Source organism: Mustela erminea, chromosome 14 (genome assembly GCF_009829155.1).
Source record: "Mustela erminea isolate mMusErm1 chromosome 14, mMusErm1.Pri, whole genome shotgun sequence".
Classification (NCBI taxonomy): Eukaryota; Metazoa; Chordata; class Mammalia; order Carnivora; family Mustelidae; genus Mustela; species Mustela erminea.
In genome coordinates, this window is record NC_045627.1 from 44,162,917 (window position 1) to 44,180,718 (window position 17,802).

The 17,802-nt window shown below is 54.5% G+C and overlaps 1 long non-coding RNA gene across 3 annotated transcripts in view; it reads right to left on the reverse strand.

Annotated features, from left to right (window-relative positions):
• LOC116573647 overlaps nt 1–17,062 on the reverse strand; it is a 53,836-nt gene extending 36,774 nt beyond the window's left edge. For 2 of the 3 annotated variants that reach the window (XR_004278910.1, XR_004278908.1), the window contains exon 1: nt 16,810–17,062. This is a non-coding gene — a long non-coding RNA (uncharacterized LOC116573647). Of the gene's footprint in view, nt 1–7,431; nt 7,658–16,809 lie in introns of those variants that run through there. The other variant, XR_004278909.1, reaches the window with a different exon arrangement.
• Nucleotides 17,063–17,802: the final 740 nt, after the last annotated feature.

Consider the following 17,802-nt stretch of genomic DNA (forward strand, 5'->3'; position numbering starts at 1 on the left):
CAGCTCTGACTCTCCCCAGCACCCTCATCACTGTCCACTCAGAAGCCGCAGTGATCTTCCCATGCATGAATAAGCCCGCTCTGTTCCCCCACCACACCCTCTCTGCAGCCCTAGTCTCCCTCACCCCCGGGTCTCCACTGCCCTCAGGGTAGAGTCTCAACTCCATAGAGTGGCTACCAAGGCCTCTAGACCTGATCCTGACCAAGCCCCAGTACACTCTCCTCCCACCCATGCCTCAAGTGAGATACCCAGACAGACAGAATATTTGTCCATCCTGTCTGAGCCTCCGCCTATCCCCAGAAAGCTGTCCCGGGGGGCACCCCCCTACACATCCTGCTTTGGACATTTCCCAGCAAACAGCTCATATTAGCTGCAGCAGAGCTGGCTAGTGCCTCCCCAGGAGGGGGAACCGCAGGGCAAGCAACAACTCCACCTGTGCCTGCAGCCCTGAATGGGTTCAGGAATGGCTGGTTCAAGGCAGGAAGGAAGGGAAAAGAGGCAGGCTCCATGGAGGGGATGAGGTAAGCCGGGCTGGAGGCTGCCCTTGATGTCCTGCCTAACCTTTCTAGAGTTGTTCTGATCCCAGGAGGGAGGGCTACTCAGATCAGCTTAGAGGTCCTCCAAATATATTTCTGCACTGCCCAGGCAGCATCAGAGAACCACCGGCCAGAGGGTGGGCTGGAAGGAGTGAGAAGAACTCTGTGGGCCTCAGCCCATTTCCTGGGGGTCTTGGGCTCAAGCAGCAGTCCCCAGGCCCAAGGTAGGGTCACGGATGTCCCAGGTGTTCCTGAGCACTGGCCTCTGCACGCTATTTGGAACCCATCACAGCCAGGGATGCATTGGTCGCCGGATCTGGCTAACATGATCTTGGAATTTTCAGGGCCTCACATGTATTCCCCAGCTGGTCCCTGAGAACCGAAGACCCAGAAATGGTCCCTCTCACTCTCCATGTGCCCGCCAGAGATGGAAAGGATGGGACAGGCCGGATATGCAGGCCACAGCTCCCCATCTGGACCCCAGGTCCTGGGCCTTGTCGCAGAAGGAGGGAAAAAACCAGAATAATCACCCAGTCCTCCTCTCAGACCCAGAGCACTCCATTACTGTTACAACCACCGTGAATCAATGGCTACAATGTGCCAGGGACAGTTTATGCATGTTACACATAGAAATTTATTTAAACCTTTCAATAATCCAGAGTCCTATCGCTGTATGTGTCCACAGCCAGGATTTCAACGCAGGCAGCCAGGCAGGCTAGACTCAGACTCTACTGCTTCTGGATTATTCTGTGAGCACAGCAGCCAAAATTAAAGGACACGCCCAATGTTGGGTCACTCAGATTCTGGCAAAGAGTTGCACGGATGCCAGAGCTGTGAACCATTTTCTCCACAGGCCCACAGGTGATCATCATGGTCCAAGGTAGTAAGAACTAAGAAAAGATATTGTGGACATAAGGGTTGAAAAGAAGCGCACAGTCCACCAGATGCCAGTGGAAGCCATTCTGGGGCCCTCCCATTGCGGCAGGGGGAAACTGAACACAGGATCATGAGGATGTCCCAAGAATGACAAGGAGAGAAGGCAGACCTGGTCCCAGCCTGGGCTCTGTCTCCTGCTGCTTCTCAGCCCAGCACTGCTCATTTCTCCCCACGGAGCCTCAGATTTTTTCCCCTTATAAAATGGGTCGATAAATGATGAAAAAGGGAGCACATGAGTAAGAAGGACCGTGGCCCTGGGCCCAGTGCAGAGGAGGCCCCTGAGGAACATGCCGACACCTGGATCGGAAGGCACAGGGCAGGAGGCCTGAGCCGTCCATACAGAGAACTGGTGGCTTCAGAGCCGACCAGGAGAGTGGTCCGTGGGGAAGGAGAGACACCCCTTTGAGAAATAAAGGCCCACAGGTCCCCTCTTGGCTTTAAGCCTCCTTCAAAGAGTCAAACCAGAGCCCAGTCTGTCGGGCAGTTTTCCCTTGGGACAGCCAAGGAAAGGGGTTCCTGCTCCATTATCCTCCACCCCCTCCTAATTCACAAACAAAATATAGTTTCTCTGGATTGTCCATCAGGTGATGATGACCGGGGAAGGGGGAGGCCTGAACCGCAATTTCCACGAAGTGTTTACTAAGCCCACAGGGGGCAAGTCCGTCTCTGCAGCCACCGACAGCCCGCCAGCACTCAGGAGGAGAGGGAGGCCTCCGGAAGCCCAGCAGCTGTTACAAAGTGGCCCCAGCCTCAGCAGGGAGCACACAAGGGAAGTGGGAACCCAAGAAGGAGAAGAACCCAGCCAGTGCCCCTGGGTGATGTGTGGGGCGATCTGGGCCTCTGGGTCCAAAGCTCCCTCTTCTCACCTGGGCTGGGTACAAATAAACCCAATGGGGAGGACTCTGCTTTGGAGCCTCAGAAACAAGCCTATGCATGGCGGGAATCCCAGGGGTCCCCTCCGCAAAGCTAGGAGCTCTGAGGACCGACGGAACGGAGACTGGTCAGTGGGGAACACATGAAGGGTCGGCCAGGCCGCCTCATTCAAATCTTGTTTCCTCCTCCACCAGGGATACGGGGAGTCAGAGCTTCATCTGGCAAGGGTCGGGGCGGGCGGGGAGGGGCCGGTGTGATCTTTGCTTCTGCAAGCTGCTGGGACGACTCACAGGGAAAAGTTGCACCAAAACCCCTCCCGTGCCCAGCACCCAGCGGGTCCCCAGCTGGTGCCTGTCAAGGACGACCGATCCTGAGTCCACGGTTCCCAAATGTCTTGTGGGGACCAGAGCACAACACTGAGTGCTCAGTTATCTGGGCCTGGCATCTGCAGATTCTACTCAGCCAAGACCCGACTCCATAGCTTCCCATCTGATCTCCAACCCCTGTCTGTCTCTCTTCCCTCCCCATCTTAGAGCTAATTCTACCATCCTCACATCCAGACAAAGGCCAGGCACTCCTGGGTACCCCCCTGCATGGACCCCTCCCAATTGAACAACTCACCTAGGGTAGGTGTGCTGGAGTTCTCATCAGCCTTCCCTCCCCAGAACCCCCTAATCCTCAGGTCCTCTCAGCGTGGCGGCTAGACTGGGAATTGTTTGAGAGATGAGCAGCTTCTCACCCAACACCTTACCCCCAAAGCCCAGAACATCAGAACCCAGTGGGAGCTTAATAAATGTTTCTTGAGTAGAGGGACGGATTAGAAAGACTTCCCAATGGTGGAGACATTTGAGGAGTCGGGAAGCGTGTGTAGAATTAGTCCTACGGACACAGAAGGAAGAAGTGTTGAAACGACCCCACGTGGCAGATCCTCAAAGGGGTAATAGGATGACGGCGTGGTGAGCCCCAAGGAACGGGCGGGATCGGCAGTGCCCACACCCTAAAGGGGCCTTGAATGCCACACTAAGGAATGCAGTATGAGGAGGGCTGACTGTATTTACTTTTCTTTTACATTTATCTTTTAAGCAAAGACCACTCTGACAGCCTTGAGGAAGACAAATTGTGAGACCAGACCAACACTTGGCTCTGCCTTCCCCGGGCCTCTCATGAGATCAGGTTTCCCTGCCTTGGCCAAAGTCTTTAAAACACTCTGGCTTTGGGTGAAAGATTGCTGGGGCCCAAGGGCCGGTGCGGGCAGCTTGGATGGTGCTCAGGGTCCCGCTGGTGCTCACGCTGCTGCTGCTCCTGTACCCTATCCTTGTGGCTCCTCCAAGGCAAGGAAATGGGGCAGACATGGCTGGGCTGGGCATAAGGGGTGCGATGGGATCCGGGGTTCGACCCTCCCGAGGACATCCGTTGTTGCCACTGTGGATGCGTCTGTGGGTCCATTCTTGAGCAGCCTCTGCAAAGCACCCCCAACTAGAACAGCCTTCGGGCGCCCCCACGGTCGCCTCCAGAATGTCTCAGCGGTCCCCATCCATCCTGCCTCCTGGTGCACCAGCCTCCTCCTGGATGCGCAGTAGCCACGAGTGGTGTGGGATGGGAGCTCAAGGAGAAGCGATGGGACATCTGGGCCACTTGAGTGACGCCAGCATCACTTCTCCTCCCCCTCCCTCCCATGCCACCCCAGGTGTTCCTTGCGGGCAGTATGCATCTCGCATGGGCCTCCCCTGCCATCCTGGTCCCTGCAGTCCTGGTCTACACCGGCACCCCTCCATCACCCCACCCCCGACCTCTCCCAAAGCACCAGCACTCTGCCTTCAAACACAGAAGCACACCACCGGCTGTGCCCTCCCCACACTGAGGTTCTTGAAGCTGCGCCTCCCTCCTTTGGGTGCCCGGAGCCTGGGGCCAGCCAGGTGTAGAGTAAGGTTCCCTGCACCTGACAACAGGAGCCCCGAAGACAAGAGGGGGTGGCGGCAGGGGGAGGGGGCCGCACTCTGGAGGGAAGGAGTGACAGCCAGGGCCTGGGTAGAGAAGGAAGTGGAAATGGCCGTCTGGGTCACTGGTACTCCCCCTTGCCTGGGCTTCAGAACCCACAGGGGATCTTTAAAACCCAGACCCACTCCCGAGCTTCTGACTCAGCAGGTCCGGGTAAGGCCCAGAAACTGGCATTTCTGACAGGCCCCAGGTGATGCTGATGCTGCTGGTCCCGGGACCCAGCTTTCTGGGGTGACGTAAAGAGAGGAGGATGAAGAACCCAAAGGAGGAGGTGGGCTGCCCGTCATTCCATGGTGGCCCAGGGGAGACTCAGCCGTGAGCAAGGACAGGGGGACAAGAGGAAGGAAACAAGAGAAGCCTCGTGCCCAGAGGCCTGGAGGCAGGCACCATGGCCCTGGGTCCCCCTCTGCCCCTGACTCTCTGTGTGGTATCAGCCAGCTCCTCCCAGGGGGCCTGAGTCCCCTCCCCTGTAAAAGGCACACAATCCCCCTGTCCTGCCCACCTCCTCAAGGGGCAGGTGTGCCTTGCAGGGAGAACGGCCATAAGAGGGTTTTGCAAACTGGAAGGCCCTCAGCAGATGTGAAAGTGATTATTATAATCCCCCTCCCCCAGATGGCACTATTGGGGTTGCCCCCTCCTCGCCTGCCAGGCCCCTCTCTCGGCGGTCTCCAGGGACGTGAAGGGCCCCGGCTGGTCCCTGGCTGCCTCAGGGGGCCCCCAGCCTGGGCTCAGCATGGGCCAGCCTCCAGCTCACGGGGTCTTTCTTCAGGTGCAAGGACCCAAGTAGCTGTCAGCGGGTGGCTCCTCGGCGGGGCACCTCAGGCGGGCAGGGGGCGGGGGAGGGGGGGGAGGCTCAGCGCAGCCGGGAAACAAAGGCCGCTGGGAGCTGGCAGGGAGCCATCAGGGTTCAATGCACAATGGCCCGGGGGGCTGGCGGCTTCGCTCCTGGCCGGCATTTGCATAATGTCTGGGGCAGGAACAGGTGCCCGGTCAATAGGCAATTGTGAGGCTGTTCTGTCAAAAGAGAAGGGGCCTGTATTGAAGGCTAGGCTTGCCTATTGCAATGCAAATAGCATTCAAAGCAGACCAGCCCAGCTCGGGCTCCCGGGAGCTCAAGCTTCATGAAAGCCACCGAGCCGACCCAGGCCCCAGGGCTACCTCTGCTGGTGCCCGCTTTGTCTGAGGCCAAAGGGTGGCATCAGCAGCAGGGGCTGGGAGCCCTCAGCAGGGAGGGTGAGCAGACCAGCCCACTTATCCAGGAGGGCTTCCTGGAGGAGGAGGTGATATCATCGAACTTCAGCCAAATACGAGAATGAAGCTCTGCAGCTTTTTTGACAAGACCCCCAGAGTAAAGCCACTACTCCAGCTGGGTGTGCCATGGTGAAATCAGAAAGGGCCCCCGCATGCCAAGTCAACCCTCACTTCTCTTTGCCTGGGGTCAAGCCTGCAGATTCAGGATTCTGTCTTAACTAGGACCTACGGAAGGCTTCCTGCGGACTAGAACTGTTGTAGTTACTTCCTGTAGATTAACGCATTTGATCTCTCAGCAACCATGCGGGGTAGAGGAGAGTATTACTCTCATTTGACTGATGAAGAAACTGAGGCACAGAGAAGTTCAAGGTTACACAACTAATATGTGGCAAAATTGAGGAAAGAACCCAAGCAGGCTGGCTCTGGAAATTGTGTTAACCACAGTGCGAGGGCTGCAAATAGGGTCCCATGACGGTTTCACGATGGGACATCGGTCCGGAGAGGAGGCAGAACCGCTCGCTAGCTAGACCAGAACCCATTCTCCCGGCTTCTTGCACTGCTCGTTTCTTACAGCTCCAGCTGTAAGCATGGCAAAGAGGCAAAGGACTCCCGCCCAACTCAGGAGAGACCCGTGGTGGGTAACACTCCGATGATGCTTTTCCTGACGTCAGCAATGAGGAAACACTTCCCCTTCACTCCTGGAAACAGTCCAGTTTATGGAGACTTTCACTCGGCACGTTGTGTGGTTTCCCCCAGAAAAGTGGGGGGGGGGGGCTTCAGAAGTTGGTCAGGGTCATCACTTACAAGCCAGGTGACCTTGGACAACCGGCTTCTTTCCTGTTCTCTGGGTCTGAATTCCCTCCTTTGTAACATGGGGGAGGATAATAATCCCCGCTGCAAGGAAGTGAGGAACACACAGCGCCTGTCCAGAGCTGGTCCCCACTACTGTCGGCAATCTTCCCCACGCTTCATGTTCTCTGGAAGCTCGAGCTTCAAAAATATTTTACCCCACCCAGTTTCATGTTGAGATGAAGAGGGAGCACAGGCATGTGTGTGGGTGTGAATTTATTAAGTCACTCGCTTGCATTCCATTGACTTTGCAAGATTCATTTTTTTTTTAATTTCTTGGAAATTATTAGGGAACTCCCCAGTGGAAGCCATTAGCTGCCGCATCATGCTTAAGATGCTTGAACCAGATAAGAGGAAACTCCCTTTAGGGCTGGGACTGCTTGACGGAGTCTCCAAGCTTTTCTCCAGGGCCTGAACCCTGGGTCCCTCCTGCCCAAGATGTCAGAGATGCCATCACCATTAGTGATCCCTGAGTGAGGTCTGGCACCAGCGCTGGACGGAGTAAGGGCAGCGCACACTTGTCGTCTCTGATCTAGTGGCTACGTGGGGAAATCAGACCCCGAGAAGAGAAATGGCTTCCCCCGGATCACCCGGTGACAATGTCGAAGGTGGAAACCTTGATTATTTTTCTTTAGAACTTTTCCCTGAACGTTTTACAGTGACCCTGTATTATTGGTAGAATTAGAAAAAATAATAAAGTATTTTCAGTTGAAAAGTTAAATAAAATCAAGATGATTCTATTAATATCATAGGAAAGGAAGGCAGAGGGTGGTCAGAGTCCAGCTGGGGTGGTGAAGGTGCATTGACGGCGGGAGGCTCGTGTTAGCCTCAGCGCTGCTACACGCATTTACCCAGTGATTTACGATTCCTGTGCTGCGTCTCATCTGCTTATGCAGTTCGTTCACCCCAGAATGCTGGGCCAAGAGCAAGAGCAAGGACGACTTACTCCCATTTTGCATATGAGAAAATCAAGGCTGCCAGGACTTACCCAAAGTCAGAGATGGTGTAAGTGGACAACCTGAGACGGGAACCCTGGGGTTAGGCTTTGGGGAAAGTCAGAAGGGAGCCCCAGGGAGCCTGGAGAGAGCCTGGAGACCTTCCGTTCGTGGCCCAGGAGGGTCCCCATCCGAGGAAGCAGGCATCTAGAGGCGGGTCCCACTGCAGTGCATCCCCAACAGCGTCCTGCGCAGACCTGCTCCGGCTGGGGTCCTGCGCCATCCCGGAGGAGGTGGGCAAGTGTCCTCCTGTTCCCAGGCCCCTCCCAGCCCTCCTCGGCTGACCTCATCAGCTCCCTGGACACAATGCACCCTTCTTCTCCCCAGAGCACCCCTCCCCCAGCTCTTAATTAAACTAGCCAGTGGTGGTCTTCGCAGCAGAGGCCCAGCGGTGCCTTTTTCTTGAGCTGCCCATTGTCTCACCCCAGCTCCTGGGTCCAGCCTCCAGTGGGCACCCATCCGGCCCCGGGGCTCAACGTCTGATAGACCTGACCCCTGGACACAAACAAATAGTGAAAATACCAGCTTTGCAACAGGGAGGACTAGGATTTCTCCTTCCTGAATGTCTGTCAAAGAAATCACAAACCATTTATGGGTTTGTTGCAGGAGAAATCAAATAAACCCATATTAATAGAAAAAGAAGCATCCTGTGGGAGAAAGATCTGGAATCCCAAGACGAGAGTTTAAGACCTGATGCTACCATTGAAAAACCAGATGGCCTCAGATGAGTTGTTGCCTCTCTGAGTCTCGGTGTTCACATTTATAAAAATGGGAGTCACAGGAAAACGCAGGCAAAGAAATGGCAGGAAAACGCAAACCAAATGATTAGGAAATCTAGAAGGCTCGGCTTTACTGGAGCCGAATGCCTCTCCCCCAGACCTCACTGAATGGAAACCTCCTTCTACCCTTTTCTGTGGCCACCTATGAGAAGTCTACCTCTGGCCTCTGCCCAGGTTCTTACAAGAGGAAAGCAAGCCATAAAGAAATTGGCTTCTTCTCTTTCTAGTGGATAAGATCAGAGACAAACGCAGCCTGTGAGTTCGGTCCAGTGGGAGAGGCACCCTTAGCTGCTGAGAGCTTGCTGGAAAGATTTTAAAGTTGTTGCCGTTGACTTAATTGGTCACATACATGAAGCTCAAGGACCTGACCCTGGCCACAGCAGTCATGATTCTCGCAGACCCACGAGCACATGCAGAGCACACAGAGCTGTGCGCCAATCTCAGGTTCCAGAGACACGTAGTCCCGAGTTCAAGTCCCGATTCTAAGCTGTGAGGTCTTAGCCTAGTGACTCAACTATCCTGGAGCCTCAGTTTCCCCATGTGCAACAGAATGAATTCCACCTGCCTGTTAGCATTACTTTAGACGGAATAGAAAATGCTGAGAGGTAGGGTGGGGGCTCAGGCACGCAAACTCCCCAGGCCACTCTCCATACGGTCTCCAGAAGGGCCTTTCCCAAGTACAAAGTGACCGTGTCCTGCCCCTGTTTAAGAACCTCGAGAGCCCCTCATTGCAACCAAATCCAAGCTCTTTAACTTGACACGACATTCCGACTCCAACCATCCCCTGTGCGTCTCATCATGGCCCTCTTACCGAGACTCCCCAAAACTATGTCCCACTCACGCCTAGCTGCATGATCCCCAGACTGTGCCATGATTTCTCCAGACACCTGCCCCTGCAGGTCCTTCAAACACTCCTGACCTTACCTATTCTCAGACCTCAACCTGGGCTAACAGAGTCAAGGAAGACTCCTTTATCTCTGTTTAAAAACGCTAATGGAAGATATTTTCTTTTGAATAGGAAATGCATTCACGGTATTGAAACTCCAAAAGACACAAAGACTATATAGGGAAAAGGCTCCCTCCTCCCGAAGTCCCCAGCCTCCCAGTTCTTGGCTCTGCTCCCCAGAAGCAGCCACTCTTCACGGGTCTTTGACCTCACCCAGAGAGAAGTACAGAAGACGATGATGTATAGAAGAGAGTGTACAGAAGCGCACATGTGTCCAACATGCGCGGCGTTACGGAGACCATACTGAATGTAATTCGAATCACGCTACCGTTTGTATAAAAGTGAAGACGTATATACATTCTTTTTCTTCACTTTTATACAAATAGCAACATAATTTGCATTAAATCCCATTGAATGCCTTGCCCCATTCGCTTAAATATGTATCTTGGAGCTCAGTTTATGTGAGCTCAGAAAAGTCCTCCCTACTACCTTTTTGTAAATGAGTGCAGAGTATTCGCTTGTGCAAATCTACCAAAAATTGTTTAGCCAACTCCCTGGTGAGGGGCATTTCAGTTGCTTCCAATCTTTGATGACACAGAAAGCACTTCAGTGAACCACCCTGCCCCAGTAGAGGGGAACTAGACTTCTAGGGACAGATTCTTGGATAGGGGCAGTGTTCAGGTACTACCACGTGTCCCACCACAAGGGGGTCAGATCGATCTCCACCATGGGTTTGTACCATTGTGCACTGTGCCCACCAACCGACAGCAGGTGCCTGGCCCATGCCCTGATGAACAGGGTCTTGAACAGCCTGGGGATGAGGCGGGAGTCGCATCTCAGGGACACTTTCGTCTGACTTTCCTCATCCCAGCGAGAGAGTCAGCCTTCTTTCATGTTGTTGGGTGTAGAGCCCTCCTACTACCTTTTTGTGAGCTGTTAGTTTATATCCCTTGCCCAGATTCCTAGGGGGTTGTTTATTTTTCTTAATGATTGGTAGGAGCTCTTTATTTACCAGGGAAATCAATCTTTTGCGATGACTTGAATTGCAAATATTTTCAGTCCTTGGTGGAAAGGTTCCTTGAAGAAGGCAATACTTGGAGGGAATTAAGTATCCCTCCTCTGTGAACGAGTTAAGTAGGAAATGGCATGAATGAACGGATGAATGAGTGAATGAATGCGTGAGTGAGTGAATGAATGAATGAATGAATGAACGGGACTCATTCCACCTAGTTTGTCAATCAACCAAACAGATACATCAGGAAAACTGCCCCAGGTCACAAGCAGCCTGACAGATGACTGGGATCCCACCTGGACTGAGTAATCACCCACCCGAACTCAGGCTCCCCAGACGGACCCAGGGGCCTCCTGGCGCCTCTTTTCCCCCCACACAGTCCCCTCTTCCCTGGACAGACGTTAACATCGGCAGAGCTCCACAGGGCAAGGGAGCAGGGCTGCATCTCCCATTACAGAATTTATCTTTCTTGTCGGCCTGTCAGAAACAGAGAATTTATTGCCTCATTCACTTTGAACAAAACCTGTTTCTGGAGATTTTTATGATGGAGGAGTAAGAAAAGGAGTAAAGTAAGGGAGGAAGTGTCAATGGGAGGGATGCAGCCCAGAATGTATAATCTTGCAGAGACAGGCGTTTCAGCATGAGGCCAAGTGTGGGCTCTGGGCCCCTCTGGTTTCTTTGGCAACCTTGTTCCCGGAGGGGCAGAGAGTCACTCGCCAACACGTGCAAAGGGTAGATAGGTCCTCATCTCCCAGAAACAAGGGGCCGGCCTCTTCCCTGCACTGAAGCCTGTGCTCTGGGCCCCCAGGCTCTGTCCCATAGGGACCCCGGCCACCCCCCCCCAAACCTGACCCTCGGCTCCATCAGAAAGGGCTGGCCTGTGGCAGAGAACAGGGCCAGGAGGGCCCCTCTCCTGAAGGGAAAGAGACAATCAAATGAGGAAACTCATTACATGCCTACCCTGGGCTGGCACTCCGCGTGTGTCATCTCTGACAAGGCTCCCCACACCAGTCCCCAACAGGGTCAGGACAGTTACTAGCCCCACTTCGCAGAGAAAAGGATGAGGAAGGACAGAAAAGAAAACCCATGTGCCCAAGGTCACAGCTAGAACCCAAACAGAGGGGGGCAGTCTGAACCAGAAGCCACCCACCTGGCCTATGCATCAGGCCCCGGGCCCAGCGGGAAGAGTCATATAGGGCAGAGTGGGGTGAGGCACTCCCGGCAGGAGCCTAGGGCTAGCTCGGAGAGGAGGCAGGGAGGGAGTGAGGAGGACAAGAGCCTCCAAGGCAGTAGGAGAAGCGAGGCCGGTGCTGCTGGAAGACAGGAAGTGGGGCCGGACAGCTTGTGGGGGGACGCAGGATGCCGGTGGCCGGGGCCTCCGTCTCCCGGGTCCCGGGCCATCCCCCTGCCCTGGAGACCCGCTTCCGCTTCCGCGGACCCTCTGCCCAAGGCCCCACCTCGCCCAAGCCTCTTTCCCTACAGCCCGCCTTGGGCTTCTCTTCCTTCCCTCACGCACCCCTGCAGCCTGTCGTGAGCGGCGCTGCCCACCAGCCACAGGGAAGAGGCCCATTAATAAGGCCCATGAATAAATCACAGCATCTTCTAAAGAGAAGAGCAGTTCTAAGTGCTATAATAAAGTGGCGTGTGAGTGCAGAGGAGGGAGCAATTAAAACTGTCTGGGAGGAGGGCAAGGTTCGGGAAGGCGCTTCTGAGGGGCTGACGCTCCAGCTGGGCCTGAAGGGCCGGCAGACAATGGCATGGAGGGCGGCTTCCTCGAGGGCCAGCTGCCCTGGCAGACAGAGCAGACTGTGTTCTAGGAGCCATGGGCCTGACGGACGGAGGGACCGAGCTGGAGGAGACGGGAGCACGGGGAGCCCCAGGACCTAAGGAGGTGCTGGGCCGTCTGCCTCCAAACTCAGTGCCCGCACGGAGACGCAGGCGTGAGCAGTCAGATGAACATGCCGGAAGGGCCCCTTGCACGGCAGCACAGCCCAGCACAGGAGCAGCAGCCCCTCTAACCCTGTGCCTCCTAAGCCGCCCTCCGCTTCTTCCTTCCCCAGAGCACGGACCCCCAGCTGGAGATGTTCTTAGGTTACCCTCTAGGAAACGGCCAGCTGGGAAGGTCTAAGTGGTGGGATTTGAGCCAGCTCAAAGACCCCCACCCCTTCTTCCATTTGTTGTCCATCCCTCCACTTCTCACTCTACACCCCCCACCCCACTAAAATCTGAGTTCCACAAACAGAAGGGTTGTAATCCTTCTTTGGCTCATTGCCACATCCCAGTGCCCAGGACAGTGCCTGCTCATCAGCAATGGCAAGAGAAAGGAAGAAAGGCAGAAAGAGAGAAAAAGAAAGAGAAAGGGAAGGGGGAAGGAAGGACGGAGAGGAGGAAGAGACCAGCAGAGACTGGGAGGAAGGAATCTTCCTAAGAAGATGGAGAGGACAGACCTTAACTCCAGCTATAGGAAGCAACAGGCCAGCTCTGGTCTCACCTTCTGAGGAACCCTGGGCAAGAAACGGACTCTTGGAAGCTTTATTTCTCCCTCAGTAACAGGACCAAGAACAGACGCCTCAAGCGTTTGTTACTAGGATCCCATCAGAAATCGTGGGAATGCCCCATAGAGTTCCCGACGCGCAAGCAGCGCTCCCCAAATGCTATCTCCTCCTTGCCCCCCTCTTCATACACCGCGCCCTATTTTGCCCTGTCCGTACGTAAAGATCCACAGAATTGAGGGATTTTTTTTTTCCCCTCTAATGTGAAAGTTGACGTATTTTGGGTTCACCGAGAAGGAAAATCCCCTCTCGGTGGGCAAAGCTATGCTGTGATGAGAAGCGACGGGCACGGAGGACTTGGGGCGCATCTGCCTCGGCCCCTCACTGGCTCTGTGGCTCTGAAAAGGTCCTTCAGCCTCTCCCTTTGCCTCCTGTTTGATAGTAAGAGGGAGAAGGACCGGTCCCTTTCTAGGTTTCTCTGGCCCATGTACTTTAAGGAAACGTCCCTGGAAAAGCTCCCTAGGGCCCTAGAATCTGAGCTTCCCTCTGATCCTGTGGGCTCACCTGGAAGGGAACGGGGACAGCCACCCCAGCACAGCCTTCCTCGAGGGGACTACCTCATCCACTGTTCTCTTGCGGGTGGCCAGGGGAGCTGGCCTCCAGGAGTCTGCGTCCTGCCTGGCTCCCAGGGAGCCAGCTTCTGAGTGTGAGACACAGCCAGACTTCTGCCAGCGTGACACCTGCACCCTTGCCGGCCCTACAGGTCTCCAATGCCGTGCCAGTTCCGGGCCCCGTGTTTCGACACCACCATGTTGACAGAGACATTCTGACTTAGTCTAAAAACCAAACATTCCATTTTCAGCCATGTTTTTGTAGTCACCAAGTCAGGCGTGGAAAGAACTACCACTAACCCCCTCTGCCCCTTGCCTTTCCACAGTTGTCACTGGGTCCCCTCTTGCGGTAGAAGCCAGCAGAAGGGGGTGCGAAACTGGGATGAGATAAAGAAAGGCGACAGGTTGGGGAGTACAGGGATGGCCAAGAGTCCAGGACACAAGCAAGGACACCTTTGGGCACATTCTTGTAAGTAAAGGACAATGATTTCCATTTTGATGAAGTACCTCAAGGTACTTCGATTTGAGGAAGTACCTTCCTCAGTGCCTTCTAGAAGACCTGCCCTGCAAATTTGGGGCTGTAGCCTAGTAGTCCGGGAAGATATCAAGTAGTAGTCAAGGCATGGTCCCCTGTTTGTGGCAGATGGGATAAGTCAACCCCAATGGTGCCAAGCAGGACTCCTGGGGGGCCCTCCTTTTTCACTCACTCTTTCATCAAAGATGGAGACAATGAGGCCAAGAGAGCATCCCCAACATCCCCGAACTAAGCCAGAGGGGAGCTAGGAACTAAATGTGAGTCCCCTGATTCCATAGCCCACATTCTTGTGTTCCTCTTGATAATCCCAGAAGATGGGTTAAACTGTAATGCCAGTGTTACTCCCATTTTACAGATTTGAAAGTTGAGGCTTCAGAGAATAGGAGAAATCTGCTCAAGGTGGCCCACTCTGCCAAGGGGTGGAGGAGATCCAAACCCAAGTCTTCAAACTCCTGACCCAGGACAGGTGCACCTTCTGTCATCCTGGAGCAGGGACGGTGGCAGCACGTGGGAAGGGCTGGGGAGTTGACAAGGGTGGTGACCAACAATGCCCGAGGCCAGGGAGAGAGATGGAGGCAACCCCCTGATGTACTCAACGACTGCTTGACGAATGTGCCAGATCCCCTCCCTCCAGCAGGCAGAAGCTTTAGTGACCGTGGACAGCCCCATGGGATCAAGTCAGCTGCTCTGGTGACCACAGAGGCTGCTGTGCGCCCCGGAATCCACCCACACCCCCCGTGCTAAACCACGAGCCCCTCCGGCCATCCATTCCACCAGGTGCCCGAGCTGCTTCTGCCCATCAGACAGATTTATTGGGAGCAGGAGCAGGGGCCCATGGGAGCCCCGTCCCAGCACCCCCCTCCCCCCATCAATCCCAACACGGGGACGGGCAGGAGACAGAATATATGTAAGGTCATTCAGAGATGGAAAAAATCATTCACAGCACTCCCGAAATAGCCGATCTCCGCTTTGCAGCAATTGCCACCTTCTTGGCCCTAAATCAAATTTTGCTGTGAGAAGCAAACTCAATCTTCTCTCTCCCAAGTTTGGCTTTTTATGAGATTGGCAATAAATTGGGGCGTGGACAGAGAAAAGGCACCAAAGGTCATGGAATGGGGACATGCCTGTGCAGCGAGCAGGAGAAAGAGGAGCAGGGAGGGGGGAGGGCACAGCCGGCTTGACCCTGGCTGGAGGCAGCAGACGTGCAGGAGGGCCCAGCAGGCTGTGGGGTGAGTCGGCACCGAAGGCAGACCCACCTTCTGATTCGGTGGGTCTTTTCCCCCCACCCAGGTTAAAGAAAAAGCTTCTGGCTGCCTTGCTCAAGGCAAATCATAAGAACTGTAATGATCACCGTTTGTAATGATCACAGCCTGGAGGGCAACTGACCCGTCCGGGGTAGCACAGAAGCTCTCTGAGCCGGGGAGACAGTCAAGCTCCCCGGGCTCCAAAAATGTGGGTGTCCCTCTGGCTTCCAGCTTTGGAGCTCTTCTTTTTTCTCTCTGCACCGGGACCTACAACCTGGGCACTGCTGCTGACCTCTGGGGCCCGCTACGTCTCTGCTGTGGAGGCTGTCCCGTGGATGGCGCCATGTTTCGCAGCATATTCCTGGCCCTTACTTACTAGATGCCTATAGTATCCACCAGTCATGACGACCACAAATGTCTCCAGACATTGCCAAATGCCCTCTGGGGAGCAAAATTGCTCCCAGATGAGACTCAGAACATACATGCTCTCATGGGGTCTGAAATACTTCCGGATGGCTCATGTCCTTCTCTAGCAGTAAGCCTCCCCACTAAACTCCCTGTTTGCCCCCTAGCGCTATCTGCCTGCCAAACTTTGCTTCCTGGAGAGCTGCTCATATGGAGTGGATCCCTTAATTAAAGTTACGGTCCTTCCCCAGGTCACCCCATCAATCCCCTAACCAACCCCCTGCCGCTCCCCTGAACTCGATCCCCTACTCCCCTAGTGGATGGACCCCGAGTCTGAGCAACTGTGGTTCTACAAGGAAGCTGGCTGTTCCCGCTCCATTCCACTCATCCAATCAAGGCTCAAGCCCAGTGAGCTCTATGCCTGGGCCGTCCCCCGAACGGGCCCCGCTCCCCAGTCTCCCTGCCACAGGCTTCCTCAGTGTCTCCCCACCTCTAAGTGTGCCCCCCTTCCAGTCCTCCCAGACCTTCACCACGGGGAACTTTCCAAAGCACAGATGTGCTCATGTCTATCCCCTGCTGGTAAAGACCCAGTGGCTTCTCCACACCTCAGAGCCTAGAGGCCCACGGGGCCAGTCCGCACCCTTGGCTCTGAGCATGCACCCAAGCCCACGGGCCCGCATACGCGGCCCATTTTCCAGCCATGATGGCAACAGTACTCAACACAGCATTGGATAACAGGTAACACTTGTCGAGAACCTTCTGGATCACTGGCACACTTCTCACCATTTTAGACATCCTTGACTTAACCTGACAACTACCCTATCGGCAAATATCCCTGTTAGCCTCATTTTGCCAATACAGAAAAGTGAGGCACAAAGAGGCTATCACAGAAAATGAGCGGCAGAACCATCCTGCTCAGCCACTGTGTAACACTGTTTCTCAACCCCTCCCCCAGACCGTGGGCACGGGCCTCAGTCTACCCGGAATGCCCTGCCCATCCAGGCCCCTCCTCCTGGAATACATTCCCTACATTTCCTTTGAGACTCACATCAGTCCCAGCTTCCCATGTCAGAGACGGTTTCAAACCTTCAGAGGGTAAGGTCTCCGATTGCCTGAAGCCGCAGAGCTGGGCCAGTGTCCCCCATAACCCATCCTGAAACAGGCCTTGGCCAGAGGGCACTCAGGTAATATAAGGGGCTCTGATCCGCCATGCACACAGGATGGGCCCACAGATGGTGCCCCACTCTTTCTGAGCCCGGGCTCTCTGCCATGGTAGCATGGAGACCAGCCCCTCTTGGTCTATGATGCCTCTCGCTGGACCAAGAGCCCTGCAGTCCCAATTAGTACCTTCAGGGTGGCCTTCTCCGTGAGCAGTCAGCGTAGCTTCTGCGCTGGGCCCTCCTTTCTCTTTTAACTCCAATCAGCCTGAGCTGCATTCTGTCTTGTGCAACAGATAGCCGGGGCAGGCAAACTTTTCTCCTTGTCTGTGTCTGCAAGTCTTCCTTCTCTCTCTTCTAGCAGGCTCCATCCTCTTTCCTCGACTTTTCCGTATCCTTCCTGGCCCAACTCAAAGGTCACCCACCTCCAGGACACCTTCTCAGACCGCAGAGTACAGAACAATGACTCACGGCTCTGCCAGTTCTTGCCTGTGTAACTCGGAGCAAACTACGTGCAGGAACTCTGAGCTGCGCAAGCGGCAGGAGTGCGAATGACCGTCTCCTCGGACTGTGGGGGACACAAGACGATATTACATAGGGAAAGGCATCTCTGGGATCATTTGTCTGCAATATAACAGAAGTTCAATAGATGTTTATACCCAAATATTATAATAATTAAGCAATACTCATAAAGATGGCAAAGCATGGCCTTATGGCATATGAGCAAATGAAACATTGCATTTTAGTGCAAGAGATACCCCTTACTGACGTGTTGGTAGTTCAGTAAAATAATCAATAGAGGGATGAATGAATGATAAGAGGCATTCCCAGATTTGCAGGGAACTGTAACATTTCTCGGTGAGTAGCTACTGCGTGCTGAGCCCACACTGTCCTCCTCGGCATCCATTCCCTTGTTCACCCCAGGTGAGCTCACGCATGGCAGGTGTTCAGTGAAGTCTTGTTGGGTAAGCACCAACAGAGGATGCAGATGCCTTCCCATGTCTATCTGAGAAGAAAGAAGGACACAGGCTGTTTTTAAGGGCCCAATGGGAACAGACCCTAAGAGGACCAGACTCCAGGAAATCACAGTCATCTGCCGGGCACGGAGATGCCATTCTCCGGGGCGGTTTTAATCCACAAGTTGTGCCGACCTCAGGGAACGAGGTGGTTGGAATGGAATCCA